We start from the raw sequence: 20,326 nt of genomic DNA, 5'->3' as shown, positions 1-20,326 counted from the left end.
AAGGTGAAAAAAACAAGTCATGTTACCCTGAAATAAGATTGTGTTCTCTTAGATAACCCTTGATATTAATTAAAATATCAATTCAGGATCCAGCAGTGGTCTAAGAAGAAAATCAGGTTTTAGGGACAATTGGGAAGGAACTTTGTAAGAGATAGAACATAATTTTGGACTTGCTTATCTTTCCAGTGGCTGCAACCTCTAAATTGTGAATATTGTCTTCCCAGTCTTCAACAGGATGCAGCAGAGTAGATAAAGCTTAGAGAAGAGTGGAAAAGGATAGCCAAAGTTAGAAGAAATTATATTGTTGTCTAAAGATATCAGTTTTTATATATTTTTTTTATATATTTGTAGCTTTGTAGACTATTAATACAGGGTAATATAGCTGCTGGTATTTTTCCTACCCTTTCTCGTAGATCTTAGACTAATAAGTTAACCTTCTAACACATTCCTGAAATACTCTTAAGTCTTATTTTCAAGAAGAGATCTTACAAGAAGAACATTTATTTTCCCATTCAGAATCTGAGAAGACACAAGAAATGGGGCAAAGAAGCCCTGGACCAACTCCAGTGGGACAGTACTCAGGGGAAAATTAAGAAAATTATGTAACCAAGCACTGTTCTAATTGGACAATATTTGTTAAATATGCTAATTTGTTAAACTTATAAAGATTGTAGAAATCCAGTGTTGTGTGTGCCCACAGACCATAACTAGGGAGGCAGCTGGGAGCTTCCAAAAAGAACTGTTCTTTTATCTTACCATTTTAATACTGTTGCAAGAGTTTTTGTCTTTTGATATTAGGCAACACTGTACATCCAAAAATAAAATCACAGAAGTTTCTTCAGCCTAGGAAAAAACAGCTGATTGAGGAGATAGGACAGATATTCACATTCAGGCACCATAATTTAATTGCTTCACACATGGTTTATTCAACTGTATCCTAATGTCACAGTCAAATATTTAAATCCAACTTTTTCTAGAAGATGAGTGGATCCTTAAGAAGCATTTCCGAATAACAACTCTGTGGAAAAGCATTCTCTTGTTACTTGTGGTCATCACCAAGTATAAAATGCTAATTTTTGAATGTGCAATTGGCAAACATATCAATGAACAGCTAAAAATAGACCTCTGCTTTAAAACAAGGCAGGTTGGCTGGTCAGTTACTAGTCTAAATTGTGTATTACAGATGTCCAAACTCAATAATTCTCAGTCTGTTTTAAAAATTAAAAAACAAAATTGAAAACCTCTAGAATTATGCGGGGCCATCAAAAAATCCTGTTATATTCTATTTAATATAATAATAAAATAAATAAATAATAACCAAGTGAATAAATAAATAAAAATAATTTAGCAGCAATGTTCATTCCAGTAATAACTATCAAAAATCCACTCTTCCCCTCAGTTCTCTCAGTTTATAAAACCTCACTTAGGAGCAGGTGTTTGCAGTTTAAGAGAAAAACTAGAAACACAGGGAAAATAAAAGCTGCTCCTCACTTCATGTACACTAAATAGGAATCAACAGTAGATGTACAGCAATTGTAGAAAGGTATCTATCTAGAGAAGTCCTTAAAGTTTCTAAATGCAGCAGACATCAGTACAACAAAAAACTTAATGTGATTCTCACCGATGGAGTCACTGGTGGAATCACCAGGTAGTTATGCACATCAAACAGACCAGCAGTTAATGAGCTTTATAAAGGTAGCATACTAAGTCGATTCCACCCCCAGATAATTGAAAACCATCTCCTAAATAAGCATAACAATGAATAAAGAGACTTCCCTACAACATGAAAATTTTTAAGTTCACTGGACTCAAATGAAATACAATGAAAAAGCTCCTCAAAAAAAAATGTAAGGAAATATTACTAACATCAGAATCATCACTTCCAATACTGAAAAGTGACATACAGCATATATAGGGCTATAATGAGCAGAATTACTTCTGATCAGTTTTAAAATTAGAGTCACTAACAATCTTCAAGCTGCTTCATTTTTCTGAGACAAACGTAATTTAAAAGTAGACCATCAAGTTTAGAAAGTATGGTCAAGGAATTAAAAGACACACATAGATAATAAACAAAATGATTCAGCACAAACACCCCATACAATAAAAAAACACATATAACATTAAATAGGTTATAAGGTCAGTGTCATAAGCAATATATCCCCATTTATCTGCAACTCGCCTTTAATAAGCCAGTGCCCATCTCAGCTTTCTGAGCATCTACAGACTGACCTTCACACACCTTGAAATAGAAAACGTTTCCCACCAATATGGATATGGAATATTCAGAAAAAATATCTTCTACAGCAAAAGAGGAGCTGCCAAGTAGTGGAAATTGGAAATGATTTTACAAAATCCTACTGATTTATGTAATTAAATGTGAATGCATGTGAATGTAAAGCCTCTCAGAAGAACTGCAAAACAGGATGATTAACATATAGCTTTTTATAGAGAGATTTGGGTAAAACACAATATTGGTTTTGTTTGGCTTTTTTTTCACTTTTTTTCTTATTGATTTCACATAGCCTGGGCTTTATTTTCAGTTTGTTCCGTGTAGTATTATGCAAAACCAAGGTAATGAAAATTCTTCAATCTTTGATACAAATTACTGCCTTAATGATCAGCTTGTCATCTCTTAATGGCCTCACACAGTAATTTTAACTGTAGCACAGAAATATCAGTGTTTGCTGTAAACCAGATGGCCTGAAAGGGAGAAATAGTTATCCATGGCTGTCTGAACATATATCCTGGGCAATTTAACCAGAGATTTTGTGCACAGATGGCAGCTTCTCATTCTTGAGCTAGCTCCTTAGAAATTAAGGGAGGGAACTCAAACACTGCACTGCCAGTAGTTTTATGGAGAATTTCATAATGACAGAAAGGCCTTAGCACACATTGGTTCAATGTAGGTTCAGATTGGCATAAATTATTTAATATTGGCAGGTGCACTCCCATTGTTCCCTGCAGTGTTCAGAGACCAAAACACAGATGGCTCCTTGCACTGGAAAATTTCATCTCACTTCATTTAGACTGTGCAAGAAATCTACACTCTCAGTCACTTAATGTTGAACTTAATTTTCACTATGTTGAAGGCCAATATTGAAGTGGTTTGATTTGAGTGGTGTTCTAATTTTATTTATTCTGTGACCCAACAATGTGACCTCTGTTGGGGCATTCAAAATATGTACTGCCAAAAAAAATTCATTACTACAGGACTACAGACTATTTATTTAGTATGTAATTTGATTATACTAAAAAAAAAGATTTTGTCATTAAGTAGTATGGCTAAAGCATAAAATAAGATTAAAAAGATGGGTTTATTTCCCAGTAGATTGGTTTCCTGTTGGCCAGTAGCAAATTATGTTCAGTTAGGGAACACAATAGATTTATTTCCTGCATGAAACTCAAAACTTTTAAGTAGAAACATAAAACATCAGTTATTAAGTGATTTTGTATCTCTTGTGGTGAAATAACCTGCTGCTTAGTGTCCAGTTATACATCCTGTATTTTAATAGCACTGCAAGTCATGAGCACACCCTAAATAATACCAAGTGCATGAGTGGGTAGAGGAGACTGTGGGAAGCAGAGAGAAATAACTAGACAATGCAGGTCTAAAAAACATACCAGAGTTAGGAGTTAAATGGACTACACAATCCTTCTTACAAACACTGGACAAGATACTTGCCTTATTTATCCTAGCATGCCAAAAAACCCACTTTGGGACAGCTACATATGAACTAAAAACTCCATGCTGGGGAGTATCTAGTCCTCTCACTTCAACAACCTAAGAAAAAATTCATTCTAATACTCTCCCACATGGCACTTTTTCCTTGAAAAGTGACATATATCAGAGACATTCTCAAAAATAATACAACTCTTTCTGGGTTTACAGCAAAAGTGTGCACTTATTCTATTGTTAGAGTAACCGATGGAACTCTTGTCTCTATTGTTCTCATTAAATTCTTACTTTTTGTATTTGTGCCATTTTTTGACCATTTAGAATCTTAAACAGTAATTCTTCTGGAACAATAATTTTCTCTTTAGTAATATGCATAGACAGCCATTCCCACTAAGAAAAGAAGGAAACTTTAACATAATTTCAAGACATTTATTGAAAGAGAGAGGCTGAAAACAAGACTCAGTTATAAAATTATCACTTTTGGCCTGAATTTAGTTGTCTATAACACATTTTCAAATTCATGCAAAAGATGTGTTGGGAGGAAGCATTTCATTTTATTTTAACCAGAAAAAAATAATAGTTTATGAGGATGAGAAAGTTGATGAGGAAGTTCAACAATCTTTCCCTCAAAGCTATAGCCCCCTCCATGAAGTACCAGATTTTCTACATCTATATTAATGAAGTATTACATTCCAGGCATCTTAGTGAGTTTTTACTAGTCACCTGAACTTAATTGTTTCAAATAAACATGTTGTATTTTGTGTTGGTGAAGATAATAAACAGCTCGATTATTGTGTGTAAGCCAAAGCAAAGAAATGGTGCCACTTAAATATCATGCCGTATTTGAAATACTTATAAAATACTTTAGGATAACTGTGACTATTTTTCTCATTTCTGAGAGACATAAATACATATAATACATATAGAACAGAGACAAGATTATACTTCAACCCTCACATACACTTGAGTAGGAAACACATCAGGCATGACCCTAGTTCATGTTATCTTCCAGGATTTATGCTACCAAATAGCACACAAAATGCTGTAGAGGCCACTCAAGTAAAAGTAACATCAAATCTCTATTCCACAAGGCAGAGTGAAAAAACAGATATGTAAAATCGCTTCCTATATATGGAATTTGTATGCAAAATTAGCCATTTTTCCTATTGTTCTTTCTGACCTAGACCCACCAGCTGACACAGCATCCTTACTCTCAACAGTGCAAGTGACCAAAAATTTCAGTCAAGCCACACATTTCCATTTCATTCTTCCATTGGCTGCATGTCTGAGAACATTGACAGCTATACCTTGAAGGCCTATAAACCTCCTTATAAAGGTTAGGAGAAAGAGAATTAGGTTGACTGATATCTGAAATTTAATATGCTGAGAGTATGAGACACTTCATCATGTATAGGTTAATACTAGGAACAGAGCTTCTGGATGACAGTCAACTTTCTTCAGTGGCACAGGAAGTCCTTTATAAATTAACTGCTCAATGTACATTCTAAACTAATTCATCTGTGCTGGCAGGTAAGATATGACTCCTTAAATGTCACTTTGCTTAAAATATTATAGTAAAAGATTAATAGGGCAAAGTGAATTTATGAGATCATTTAGCATAAAGTATGTCTTTTGTATAAGACAAAAAAAACCCCAAAAAACTTACTTACATCTCAAAATAGATAAAGTAGTCTCTTTGTCATTTTGATGCCAGTTTTGTCAATTGAACTTGAAAGACCTGCAGTTAAATGCAACGAAGGCTACAACCATCATTCTGAAGCAGGTAACAGAGGAAGTTTATTTCCTTGAAGTAAACTTTGATGATAGCTGCTTTGAGTCTCAGGTTTTTTTCTGATACTATATTCTGCTCAAACAAGGAAAGACAGTTCATAATTGCTACTTGCAACTCAATAAGGACATATTCATTCCTTAGCCTCCTAAAGTAATATTTCAACTTCAATCACAGTAAGTAGGATCAATATGACAAATTTTTCTTAGCAAGTAGCATATGACTGTCTGTGACCAGAAAAGTGCTTACAATCTGAGAAAGAGGCTTGGTACTCTGAAATATATAACTTGTGGACATAAATTGTTTTTTAAGTAATGAACTGACAAAGAATTACACACATTTACTCCTGTGGGAAAAAAAGATAAAAGTCATAATAGAATGGCAAAGACTGTGATGTGGCTAGAGGACAGCAATTCAAATATAGATTTTCAAATAGATATCCAAAAGCAGAAAAAAAACCAGCGTAACTAAACCATGTATTAGTATTGTATAATGTTTTTCATTACAGGGTTTTATTTGTGTTTGGTAATGACTGACATGTTTTGGCTCTTCTGTTTATATTGAATAAGCTAATTTGGGGCAGCCAGGGGAAGCAGGGTCAGGTATGTGATTCCTGTATTTCCTTCCTGTGAAGAAAAAAGGGACTCCATTAATTTGTTAGAATTCAGGTTTTCAAGACCAAGGTTGAGGTGGGGGTACAAGAAGAAAGGCTGATAAACAGTGGACAACCTCCATTAGGAGAAATATGGGTTTTGGTATAGGTACTGCAGTTTAGCCTTTGAACTTGAGTTCATGTCATCTGAAATCTCCATGTTCATTACAAATGCATACATTTGAAAACTATTAAGACATGCTTAAGTTGAGAAACAAAGAATTACTGAAAACTTTCTCTTCCTGACCCTGTCCTGCTTTATAGTACAGACCAGTAATTTATGAACTGACCATATAACTCCATACACTCCAGCCCCAGACACCAGGAAGAAGCAAGTGTTGTAGATCTGTAGAGTTAAACCTGAGACCCAAGGTGCATACTTGTCTTTGCCTTAATGTCCATTAATCATAACTCAAGCTGATTTGGAGGGAACTGGTTTACAATATAAGTGCTTTGAGCATTCCCATAATGTAGATAAATAATAATAAAACACTGTATGAGAAACTAAATGGTGCCATTACCAAGAAAAGAACTCACAGAACAGAACAGAACAGAACAGAAAAGAACAGAACTTAATAGTTCCAGAGAAGACCTAAAAATATTAAGTAGTTCAACTGCCTGACACTTCAGGGCTGACCAGCATGCATTAATCAAGGGTATTGCCCAAATGCCTCTTCAGCACTGACAATCTTGGGGCATCCGTCACCTCTCCAGGAAGCCTGTTCTACTTACTGGTTGACCACCCTCTAGGTAAAATAAGTGTTCTCTACTATCTAATCTGAATCTCTAATCTGAACCTCCCCCTTTTTGAGCCATTCCCGTGTATCCTATCACTGGATACCAAGGAGGAGAGCTAAGCACGTCTCCCTTTCCCCTCCTCAGGAAGCTGCAGAGAGCAAAGAAGTTCTCCCCCTCAGAATCCTTCTCCTCCAACTAGACAAGCTCAGAGCGCTCAGCTGCTCCTCAAAGGACTTCTTTGAAGCCCTTTCACCAGCTTTGTTGCCCTGCTCTGGATGGAATTTTTCAGGCAAAATTGGTAGAGATTTTGGGAATGTTTTCTGGGTTAAGCAAGCACTTTACTTGCAAGACATTAAATACATTATTTTGGACAAGATTGTACTGGTTTTGGCTGGGACAGAGTGAGCTTTCTCCATATAGCTGATACAGTATTGGTTTGGCTTTGTTAGCAATTTTGTTACCACACTGATATTTTAGCTATTACTGAGCTGTGTTTTCAGATCATCAACATCTTTTTTGGTTTCTCATGTTGCCCCACCACAGAGCAGGCTGGGGGTGTTCAAGAAGCTAGGACACAGCTGGTGGTCTTTTGTTCCATCTGCCTGTGCAGCTTAGTCATATCCTTGTTGGTACAAGGAACCCCAGGAGGGAGCTGGGCGAAGACTCTGGCTGCACCTGGGTGGTGATGCTGGGGGTAAGGAGTCCATCTCCATGGGGCTTCTGTGTTGTTCTTCATCCTCCCTGAGGCTCCCTACCTGCTCCTGCAGCCCCATGCCCTGGTGACCCAGCCATACCTCCTGCAAACAAGGATACTGTCACACTCTGCCCCCACCCCAAAGGACATCAGCACGCAGTAGCCACTTTGTATTTAAGATGCCCACCTGAGTCCACCTCTGCAGATGTGACCTTTCTTTCCCTTAGGGGAATTACATTGCTTTAGGATCATGCTTCAGTACTTACATTTATGGCTTTATTCCAGGGATATCACACACCAAATATTATCATGCTCAGCAATTAAAGTTGGAAAAAGAAGGAAGGGGGGTTATATTACGAGTTATGCCATTTGCCTCCTTAATTAACTGTTATAGATGATAAAGCCCTGCTATTTTGAAGTTATATGATGATGTGAAGTAGTCAATAAATTCCTTATTTTGCTTTGATGCACACACAGTTTTTGCTTCCCCTATTAAGAGTTATCCTTACCTTAACCCACAAGTTTTCTCATTTACCCTTCCCATTCTCTCCCACATCCTACAGCAGGGGGAGTGAATAAGCAGCTGTGTGGGTTTTAACTGCCAGAGGGATTAACCCACAATACATATGAACATTTCAAAAATGCTATTGCTGCTTTCTCCAGTCCAATCTCCTTTTCAGTTTCATTAGAATACCAGATAAATGTCCATGCATTCTATACTTACATAAAATCAGTAATGGAAAGGAAGTTGGAAAGCTAAAAATTGATAGATCCAATCTAAGTATTTCAAGATGCTAGCTCTTACCTTAATAAATATGTATTGCACATGCAACATTCAAACTTGACTCTACATTGGAAAAATAATTTAAAAGAATGATAATTAATTATTATGCATGGAAATCATTATCAAATCTAAGGATTTTTTCAGTGCTGGAGACAAATTTGGAATATTGCTCTTCCCTTGTTTTTCTTAAGTGATATTAAAACTAAAACAAAAACAATCAAATGCTGGAGGATTTAAAGCAAATATTCTGTTTGATGGATTATCTTCCATGGTTTGATGGATTATTTTATTTTAAGGAACATTCGAGTCACATAGCATGCATTTTGTCAATCAGAGAGCCTCACTGCAAGTCAATAAAAACTGTGTTTGATGGTGACTCAGGCAATATAAGTAGTTTGTGATCCACTGGCACACTCCATTGCCAGTACATCACTCACTCCTATGTGAATCTTTAGAGAGCAGAAGCACAGTACATGAACAGACAGAGTAGGGTGCCTCTTCATTATAGAAAGTCAGATTTAGAAAGATAAAGAGTATGGAGTGTTGCCTAAATTTCATGCCACAGACAATTCAGTATAATGCCTTTCAAACCCTATCCATACAAAGAAAAAATCACCTGGGAGTAAAATCTCAAGGAGGAGGAAATTAAATAGAATTTAACCTCAGTTATAAGTTGTACACTATAAGCTACACAGTTGCAATGGCCATCTAAGGAGATAAATAGCAGCTTCAAAGCTTTATTCTGGAAAGTTAACAGTTATAGTCTTTTACCTTGGAGAAACCTACTTCTTTTTCTTTTTCAGAAAGGAATGATCTGGAGAAGGAGATGATCTTTTCATGATGTAATCACAAGCATTTAAAAAAGCCATCATAATTGATAAGAATTCCTCATTTGTCTCCAGAAAGTTTTAGAACACACATCACTATTGACACAAAATCGTGAAATGGCAGCAAACATGCAATTCTGAGAATGCCGTGGATGCTGTGAAAGCAAAATATGCATGCACTGTTTTTTCTTCATTGCCTTTGTCCAATCTTAAATAAAATCTTTTGCCTCACCTTTACTCCCTGCTGGCTAGAAAGCAGTTTAGGGGATGAGACTGCTTTACTCTTTTATTGGAATGTATCCTAAAGCAAAGTCTAGGTACTTCAAAGAAGAAATGCCCTCATAAATGTGTCACAGAATGAACTATCTGAATAAAGAGGAAAATGAAGACATAGCCAATAAATATTTTTTGCTGTGCTGGAAACTAAAGCAGTTTAGACAACATCATAATGGCATTGTCCACAGTCAATGTGCAGAAAACCATTTTTGACATCATGCAATCACTTCATGCCATGAAAACAAAAAAATCTAGCATGCTGTTTATAGATCCAGCCTGAATACATTATATCTATGGTTAGATTGACATGACTTCTGCAACTACAGAATTTTACCAGTTTGCTGATTGCAGTGAATGCTCAGTCTGTAACTCTCCTAAAGTCTAAGCTTTAGGGCACAGGAGTTCCCCATGGACTCACTGAGCAGTAAGGGGAAAATGTAGAATTTGCACCTTAAAATTTGCAAAGAGAGTTCCTTTGTACCTTCCTTCAGATATACTGGATGACTTAAGTCATTTCAGCCTTGCTATCTAAGCAAAAAATTGATAAAATTTAGGCCCAGCTGGTTTTGATATTCAGGAAAAAATTAAACTTCAAACTAAGAAGAATGGTGGGAAATTGTTTTCACAGTCTGTTTTTTGGCCATGTATGAGACTGGTCATGAACTGTCACTTATAAATGTCTGAGGTCTGCTGCAAGTTTGGCATTTCTCTTTTTTCTCAGCATTCCTGACTAATTCAACATTGCACTAACAAAGAGCAGGGGCTGCCAAAAACTGAACTCAGCGTATAAAAATTTGGAGAATAAATAACCTTAAAGCCTTTTGGCTTTGACTGCGTAACAATAAGGATGAAACAGAATTTAAAGGTTTCATGTGCAGCCATGGAATAATATTTTATTCACAGGTGAGTTGCTAGATAATTTCTATTAAATGTCTATGTACTTTACACTAGGAAGTCTCAATCTAGCAGATTTAGTCCAGCATTCTGTTCATCTTTTGAGGGAGCCTCCAGCTTCATGTCCCTCCACTGGACCTGCTTCAAAAGATCCATGTCTTTCCTGTACTGAAGACCCCAGAGCTGGATGCAGTACTCATGGTGGGGTGTCACCAGAATGGATTAGAGGGGCAGATTCCCCTCCCTCACCCTGCTGGTCATGCCCAGGATACTGTTGGCTTTCTTGGGCTGTGGATGTATCTTGCTGGGTCATGTTAAGTTTTTTTTAACAAATACCCTCGACTCTTTCTTCTCAGGATTGCTCCCAATATGGTTGCCCTCTGAGAAGAAATTATAAGGGGAAAAGAACAGTATCTTTCAACCTTAATTAAAATAATAATGGGCTTCTCTAAGCATTACAGTTGTTTAGAAATGTTTTAAATGCCTTCATGACTTATTTGGTTTTCACAAACAGTAAAAATTATGGCTGTTTGTTAAAAACTATAACACATTTTAAATGGTGCTTATGGCTCTTTATTCAATTCTAGGAGAATCTAATTGATTCTTTGGCTTATTTCCTTACAGACTCTCTTAAAAGGCCTGTATTTCTATTAAGGAGAGAAGTCTATCCATGGTAATTGAACTTGCTGCATACTAAACAGTTTTATCTCTGCCTTAATACAGTTTTTTCCTTCCTAAAAGCTGTAAGAGATAAGCACCCCTGAAGTTTATGTGTTATTCAAATAAAAAATAAGGTAGATAAATGGAATGAGCTGAATAAATGGAAAGAAATTTACTATGAAATTAAGATATAAACTGTAACTATGGAAACAGCCTTTGTAATTAAGAATGATTTAGAAAGGCATGGAAGATGTTTAATCAGTATGTAAATTAACTGATGATTTTTTTTGAAAGGTAATAGAAGTTAATGCAATAAAATCCTTTAAAATTTTCTTAAAATAAAAATAAAATAAAAACAGACAAACAGACAAACAAACAAAAGACCCCCAGAACCTAGCTTTAAGTTATTTGTAATTTTTCACAAGTACATGGTTAAAAACCAGGCCTTACAACATTTTCAATACGTGTCTTAAACCCACTTTACAAATTAAACCAAAATTCTCTTTTGATATTTATGAACCAGCATTTATAAGCCACAAACTTTTCAGTGATTCTAGTGAATTTCGCTGAACTGTGGTAAAACACTTTATAAAGGAAAATAATAATACAGGAAAGTAATGTTACTTTCTAAAAATTAGATGGGAGGGAAAATTTAAAATGTTCCAGCTCAGCCAGCATGTGAGAAGCACAGTTGAGAAAGGTATTTTGTTTCTAGACTAGTCATGTGGTCTAGGTCATGAACTGGGATGCAAAATTTTATGAAATAACACTTAATGCCTTATTTGAAATTATTCTGAATGAAGCAGCAGAACTCCAAAGTGAAACACAGACATGAGCTGGAGCCAGCCTGGGCTTTACACAGTAATGGTAGAACAGTGACTTCTCAATAAATTTGTTTTAACTACGTATTTTTAACACACTTTCCTGTACCCTGTGTGTGTTAAGCTGTTTTTTCAATAATACTTCATCATAAGAGACTCCAGCCAACAACACATCTTTGCAACTTGAAGTAAGCTGGCTGAAGTGCCAGAACCATTGTAGCCTTATAACCTTTAAATCCACACTAATAAATCTCTACTTAGTACAAGAGATCCTCACTTCTCTACATGCATTTTGTTGTGTATAGGTTTGTAAATTACAGACTAGGTTTTGAGCTCATCCTTTCAGGCTTTACTTCAGATATTCTGAAAAGACCTATCAATAAGACAACAGATTTCTGTGGCCCTAGAAATTTGTGTGAGGAAAACCAAAATGAAAAACCTATGTTTTGCTAATACGTATTAATTGTCGGTTATGAACAAAGCAATTGACTTATGCCTGATTTTCACAGATATTTCAGATGTACTGAAATACTCAAAGATGTACTCAAAGAAGTACAGACCTCCTATGCACACCTGTTATATCTCCATACTAGTACCTCATGCATCTATTAAAAATATCATTATCAGTTAAACTGCAGGTATGCTAGAGAGTTTAAACTCATACTATAATGTTACAGCATTTCCAAAACTTCATGTTGACAAAGGTCTGATATAAAATCACAGCTAAACCTTACAAATACACAGGGACAAGTTACAGATAGAAAGCATATCTTAATAAAATCAGAGAGAACAGTTACTCTGTAAACATGAAGTGCATTCTACCTATTTCTTCATTATATTAACAGTTACTTTAAAATGCCAACATTAACTGATTCTATGGCAGTGAACAAAACTCACCTTTGTAGTTCAGCTTTTACTCTTTCTCTCAAGGCTAAGCTTCAGCTGTCACTGTCATAAAAAATCTCCAAAACAAACAGATAATGCTTAACTAGGCATCAAAGTTCTTTAGTCTCTTATATTTTAATACTGCTGTATGTAAAATTGTATTTCATTTTCTCTTCTACTGAACTATAAAAAAAACAAAACAAAAAACTTGGCAAAGTTAAAAGTTTGATCAAGTTAACCAAAATTTAAGTTATTTGTGCAAATTTTGTGGGGTTTTTGTTATTTGTTTCTTTAAGATGGGCTTCTCCCAGAAACTTCTTAAAGAGTAAGTATATGACACAGGGTGGCAAAGAACCTTTCCTGTGTATCATACGTCAGTTTTATCTAACATTCAACTGCTCCAATTGTAGAAATTACCAGAGGCACTGAAACATGTGAGGACTAAAAGTCTATGATTAAGCCTTTAAAGTCCACAAGTAAGATGCTTAAGTCTGGCAAATAGCAGCACCTTTTGGCTCAGCCATCCCTCAAGAGCAACAGTAGACTGAGATGACCACTGTCACAGTCAGAAGAAGGAAAGGCTGCCCAAAAAATGTCCTTAGCTCTTTATAAAGACTACCAATATAGGGAAGAAAAATATGTTAAAGTGTATATTGGTTTCCTACATAAAATCACCTTGTGATTTGGATCAAGGGAAATATGATGTTAGAAAAACTGCTGCTATTCCAGATGGTAAGACAAAGGTACCCTGACTGCTGGAAATCAGGGTTAGACCTTGTGAATGAAAAGCACATGAGGAACACTACTGATATTTTTCCTAAATCTAGTTTAGGAAAGTGGAAATCTATTTTTATCAAATCTAGTTTACCATTACCCAAGATTATAAAAACATCTACACTGGTTTCAAAGTAAACACTGTGGACCTTATATCTTATTATTTGCTTAGCTATTTCTTCATTGTTTTCAACAACTAGACAGATACTTTAACAACTTTTTAATCTAAGAAGTGGCAGACAATATTTTTCAACATTATTGGAGACAGCCTAGCTATTATGTTCTAACTTCCTGTAAATTTCAGAGCTAGTCACAAAAAGTAGCAAGCCCAGAACTCCACAACTTAAAAACAGAAATAAGGCAAATTTTGATTAAAAAATTTCATCAGGAATCTGATAAAACAATAAGTCAATTAACAAAGAAACTACAAACACTGTGTTTATGGAAATGCCAATTAGACAAGAAAAAGTAGAGTTATGAAATTCTGTTTCTTTTATCAAGAGCCAAAGAAAAAGGATTTTCTCCACTTTTCTCTGGAGCTTTTCCCCAAGCTGAAGATGATGCTACCCTTTCTTCTACTCTTCTAAAGTGCTTACTGATGTCTGTGATAAACACTGAACAATTCTTTAATAGATTTCCAAATAGAAGCATAAATAAAAATATTTCTCTGTTGTTTTTGAGAATTCTATTGACTTGCTTTGAGCAATTCTGGATGATTTGACTAATAAACCTAGCAATACACACTCACAGCTTCAGGGCCTGAGGTGCAATTGTCTGAGCCTTTCTTTTAAAAGCTTCCACATCACTCCACAAGAAGTGAGGTTTAGAGGGTAGGATAATTTTCAAAGATAATGGATTTCCAGAGTAAGTAATTAAAAAGCTAAGACCGAGACTGTCAAAATCTAATTAGAGTGAAAAAGACTGAATAGGAAACCTGAAAATCAAGTCTACGCTTCGATGACTGTGTAGAAAACCTGTGTTTTTTACACATATTTTTTGTCCCTTCTGCTTGCAGTCCACTCTCTCTGGTTACCACAGATAATGCATTTTGCTTACTACAAAACCATGTCCTTAACTCCTTTGCTGGCTTCAAATTAGTCCGTCCATCTGAGACGAGCTTGCTCAGTTACTCTCAGGGAAAGGCACAAACTTTTTTTTCCTTTTGCAGAGGTTTTTGCTATGACGAAACATGTCTGACACTGACTTTTTTTTTTTTGTCTTTTCCAACACTCTGCATCAGTTAAGAGGGATAACACTTCAAACAGTGAACCAGTTAAATGATGTTTGTTGTATTCTCCCTCCTCATTTCTTTTCAACATCAATAGATCTAAACATCAATAAGATTTTTGCAGTCTTCATGGAAATATTTGTGTTCAGTTACAGATTAAAAATCTGTTATTCAGAGCTTCAAAAAATGGGTGCTTTACTGCATAAAATTTTTGATGGAGTAATATATTTAAGGAACAGCAGCACTGCCAATTTAGCTTAGACTTTGCCATATACAGTTAGTTTTGTAATATTTCTTATGCCATTCTGCAACTGAGAGGTTGTTTAGTCTAAAACTTCCACATAAATCCATGAATGTTCATAAAAAGTTCCTCAAAGAGATGTACTCCTACTCACTCTAACTATCTACTCTATAGGTTTTCATGAATAGGATTTAATTCACACAGACACTTTGAGTATCCACATTGAAAGCTGAAACCCATCTAGACCGTATTTTTACACTATTTGTCATTTACTCTCTTAAAGTGTTTCCTTCAGCCATTTACTTAAAAAATAAAAATGCTAGCTCAAAGTAAATTATTTTATAGTGGTGGTTCACAATTTGACAGCAACCTACAGATTGAAAAGTTATTTTTCTGCATTATCCATAAAACCTTTTGCACTGGTAACATACTCGTAACAGATGTAAAAGCATGTTTTTCTCTTTTATCCACTCAACTTCCTTTTTCTCTCTTCTCATTACACAGGGCTTTTTTTCCAACTTAAAACCTCAAAAACAACAATATCTTTCACAAATATTTATTTTCTGTGCATGATCAAATTTTTCTCTATTAATTAAAATAACACCACTAGAAGTGTTTTTGTTGAGCTTCTCTTGTCAATGACCATAAGCAGGAGGAAAAGCTTGCCAGCATGTACCTCTCTCTTAACACAGATTTCATGAAAACTGGGGAGTAAAACAGATAACACAAATATGATCCATCTATCTGGAGACCATGCCCTAGATCTGAGATTGAATAGAGACCTGTGCTTTATCCCCATTTTATCTCTTATACAACAAAATATAGTAATAACATGCCAGAAACTTTGACACCTGTTCTGTCTTCTGAGAGCATGTAGGATCCTAGATGTTCCCTTTCCCAGAGGGACCATGACTGGCTTGAGAGGTAGAATGAATATGAACCTCATGAAGTTCTGCAAGACTGAGTGTGAGATGCTGAACCTGGATTGGGGTGATCACAAGCATAAATACAGGCTGGGCATGACCAGGAGTTTGAAGGAGATGATTTTCCCAACTCTTCTCCAATACTCTGAGACCCCACCTGGAGTGATGTGTCCAGCTCTCTGAACCACAACATAGATAACATGTGGGTCGGTTGGGGTGAGTCCAGAGGAGGGTGACGAAGATGATCAAACTGTTGGAGCACTTCTATGAATACAGGCTAACAGAGATGGGATTATTCAGCATGGAGAAGAGAAGGCTCTGGGGACACTTCATTGTGGTCTCCCACTACCTAAAGGGGGCCTGTAGGAAACTTTTCACAAGGATACGTAGTAATAGGACAAGGGTAATGGCTTAAAATTGAAAGAGGGCGGGTGTAGACTGGGTATTAGGAATAAATTCTTCACTGCGAGGATGGTCAGGCACTTGAACAGGTTGATCAGAGAGGCTGTAAGTGCCCCATCCCTGTAAATGTTCTAGGCCAGGTTAAAAGTTTTGAGTGACCTGGTGTAGTCAATGATGTTCCTGCCCAAGGTAGGGGATTGGAACTATATGATCTTTGAGGTCCCTTTCAACCCAAGTAATTTCATAATTCTATGATCAATTTGGCTTAATTGTCTTGAAAACTTCATTGCAAGCATGCAAATAAATTAGTGAAAATCTCAATAGCTGTTCATACTTCCTTCAAGAGCATGCATACTTTCAGATAATTAAATTTACTATTTTTGCAAATTCAATTTTAACTCTCCAATGATTTTTTTTTCCTGGATTTTTAATCTCTGAAAGTGTAAAGAAGCTATTTAAGAGTAAAAAATAGTTTCATGTCTGGAAGAATAAAACAGTGTCTTTGGCAAATAAATAATCAGACATCTACACATTATGTTCCACAGCTTTTAATATTGTGATGAGGAGAAATGCCTCAGATTATGCATTCTTTATCACCATAACACTAGGGTCTATGGCAATATTGACAAATTCTAAAAGCACATTTTTTTGCTTTAAGATGGGCATCTCCCAGAAATTACCTGAAGAGTAATTATGTGACACAGGGTAGCAAAGAACCTTTTCCACTTTTACATATATATAAGGAAAGTATGGCCAGAGAGGGATTTTCATCACTATTGTTAATTATACCTCTGAATTGGAATTCATTCATGTGTAGCACTCTCAGAAGGATAATGGGTTTTTTCAAAAGAACCAGGGAAATGGAGAGGTGGGACTAGCCATCACTTATAACTGGGGTATAAACCTTATTGTTCACAAATTCTGCATACTAACTCTAAAGCAATTAAAAAAACCCCACAGACCCAAAAGATCCTTTTTCTCTAGTATGTAAATAGCTTTGTTCTTGAGTGGTGCGTGTAAAAAATCAGTAAGAGTAATTCCTGAGCCTTATGCCCACTAGTCAATGATCTTTCAGTGATCTCAGTTAAATTCATATTTTACAGAGTTCCTACAGTGAAGTCCATTAATTTGGGAGGCATAGATTGTCTAAGAGTTGAATGTATGTGTAAATCACTATTTTACCACTTCTGGAGGTGCTCCAAAGTATTATATTCCCAAGAACACAATAAGAAAGTCTATCTGAGCAATTTTATATGCTCTTATAAAGTGAAAGAGGGATTGTCCATATTAGTCTAGTACCTCTCTCACTCTAAAACTTCATTAAAATATAAAAAGGAGATTAGATTACCATAGTCAGTGTTTTGTTGATCACAAAGTTGGAAAATATTTCAAAGGTAGTAGTCCTTCAATATGCTAATCAAAGAGGATAGGAGTAGAACAATAATCAAAATTATTTCTAAACATATTTAATGTAGTCCCTTTTTCTGTGGGAGAGAACTTCTGGCTGCTTCTATTGAAGGATTGCATACATGTTCAAAAAAAGAAAACTTACAAATGTTTACTGTGTTCCTTGACATTTTAAATCAAATGTGCAGCAACCAAATGCTTATAGATGCAATTAATCAACGATGAATGTTCTCACATTTATGGATGGATTAAGCACACTAAGATCTAATTAGCTTATGCTTAAACAACATGAAATTATAAATAGCAGTCACATTTCTTAATTTACCTCTCCTACAATTTTCATTCTACTTCCAGAAAAAAATTTGATGTGTTAGTTTGAAACAGGATAAACACAACAGAATGTTACATAGGGAATGGAAAATTTGAATACATTTTCCATATATACCATGCAAACTTATTTCATCAAAAACATTGGTACGTCTCCAGGTTTTTAATAGCTCCTTATCTGTGTACAAATAAGATGGCAGAGGAAAAGGATGTAGCCCTTCATGTTGAAGATAACAGAAACACAAAATAGCTTTCAATTTTTTTTCTCCATTTTCATATTTAAAGAAAAGCTTAGTAACAAATATCTTTAAGCACTCCATCTCTCCAGATGTATTATTTCACTACCAGCTAAAGAGGCTAAAAGGACAAGAATGTGAAAGATACCCTAAATCCCTGAGAAAGGGTTTGATTAAGTCCAATTTCTTCCCCTGACAGAGATAACTATACTGTAGTCACTGAGACAATTTTCCCGTGTTTAAAATTCTTCAACAGTATATGATAAAAAGGAACCAATACAACATATTATAACAGTAAGATCTAAAGAGAAAACACTGTTTGCTTCCTGTGCTTTGCTTTCTCACTTTTAATAACACCTAGATTCACAAGACAAGAGAAAATATTCTGCATTGCAAATAACTATGAAAGATAAGAAAGTATTTGTTCAGTGCCTTAATCTTAAGTGGAAAAGGTTAAGGGATGTCCAGTCTAGTTTGTCCAGTCACAATTTATTTAAATTTTCAGTTTCCTTTGAAGAAAAATTCTATTGACTCCTTTTCTCCTCATGTGACATTTCTACTGTTTGCGGAGGCAATTAACAATTACAAAGCAGCCATCTAATGAGATAATATTCACTGATATAAGCTAGGGAAACCTCCAAATGGAGAGTGATGTTTGATTTCACAAATATGCAGCTGGTCACTGATATTCTTTTGGTAGATACTATGCTCCTCTGATAGATGGGTAAACCACTCACAGCTGATTTTCAAAAGTTCTGGCACATGCATTTCTCAGGGACTAAACTAGGGAGAGTAGTTGAACAAAATTCAGCAGAGGAGGCAGGGGAAATAGCATTGTGAATGAAATAGCAAATGAGACAGAGATGTAACAGAAGAAGGATCTATGTCCTCATTTTCTCTCTGGTATAGCCAGTTTCCACAGTTAAATGAGCATGAAGAAAATGGAGGACATAGCTGAAATTTGGAAAGCTCCACTGGAAACTGATTAGATCTCAGGAAGCAGTTTGCTTAAAGTCTTTTACTCCGTAAAGTTCACAGATAAGACAGCCAGCTTCTACAGATAATAAGTACTGAATCCAGTGATGGATGATTCCAATTTGCATTTGGATAATTCTCAATTCCCTGCTATGAAATACTTACAAAAACACTGATTTTCTAAGCTAAAGACAAAATAATTTTGTATAGCTACAGATAGTAGAGAGCATACAGATAGCATTAGAGGGACATTTTCTTATTCTAGTGTTACAAAGCATTACACTGTATGGAAACAGTGATAAGAAACACGTCACAACTGAGGCTCAGCAACTACAGCAAAATTTTTTTCATTAACCCAGGGAAGCAAAGCACATGTGATACATTAAAGACTTCCAACACAGCAAAAATTATCTTTATAATGTATTCATTAGCAGCGAGCCTCCCATAGCTTTTTTTGACTTCCCATCTTCCAGAAAGTTAAAACTGAAAATAGAGAATGTATAATGTGACAATATGACAAACTCTGTCAGTATACAGGCTGCCAAAGAAGAGAGATTCCCAAGGAACTTAACAGAGGGTGCAAAGCCAACAGAAGCAGAATCAACATTACTACACACTGAAATGCAATTATCTTCATATACAGAACAAGCTGTGTAACTAAATAAGCCGTGACTGCCCACTGTCACTACCTAGGTAAAGGGACAAAGTGAAGTAATATAATTACTCTTTGTCATCTATCAAAAAATTGGTCTGCTATTTATTATGTAATTTAATATCTATTTGATCCTGATTAAAATCACTAAATAATCTAAAATTCAAATATTACATTATTAGCTGTCAGATATTTCCCTCTGTTATTTTATTCCTTCAGTGATGATTAGTGAGCTTAAATCCCCCTGATTTTTCCCTTCCCAATAGAAAGATTAAACTTTCCCAACTTAGAGGAAAACTGCAAAACCCCAGTACACCATAGCCATTTGCCTTCTTGAAGACTATTTAACTGGGTGATGGAAATGGAAAAAGAAACTCAGAAACCTGGAAAATTCAGAAAATTCAGCCTCTTAGTATTTGAATGAAAACACATAGGTATCATCAATGGAAGTATATCTGTATT

The 20,326-nt window shown here is 35.5% G+C and overlaps 1 long non-coding RNA gene across 4 annotated transcripts in view; it reads right to left on the bottom strand.

The window, feature by feature from the left end:
* The window catches only part of LOC111925633 (uncharacterized), a 54,251-nt gene that overhangs the window by 8,342 nt on the left and 25,583 nt on the right, over positions 1–20,326 (bottom strand). Inside the window, exon 3 of one of the 4 annotated variants that reach the window (XR_015289443.1) lies at positions 12,712–12,776. The exons of the other annotated variants lie outside the window; for them this stretch is intronic. This is a non-coding gene — a long non-coding RNA (uncharacterized LOC111925633). The remainder of the gene's footprint in view (positions 1–12,711; positions 12,777–20,326) is intronic. 4 annotated transcript variants of the gene reach the window in all.

The sequence above is a fragment of the Cyanistes caeruleus genome, chromosome 1 (assembly GCF_971803275.1).
Source record: "Cyanistes caeruleus chromosome 1, bCyaCae1.hap1.1, whole genome shotgun sequence".
Taxonomy (NCBI): Eukaryota; Metazoa; Chordata; class Aves; order Passeriformes; family Paridae; genus Cyanistes; species Cyanistes caeruleus.
This window is presented reverse-complemented; position numbering and strand designations above follow the sequence as displayed.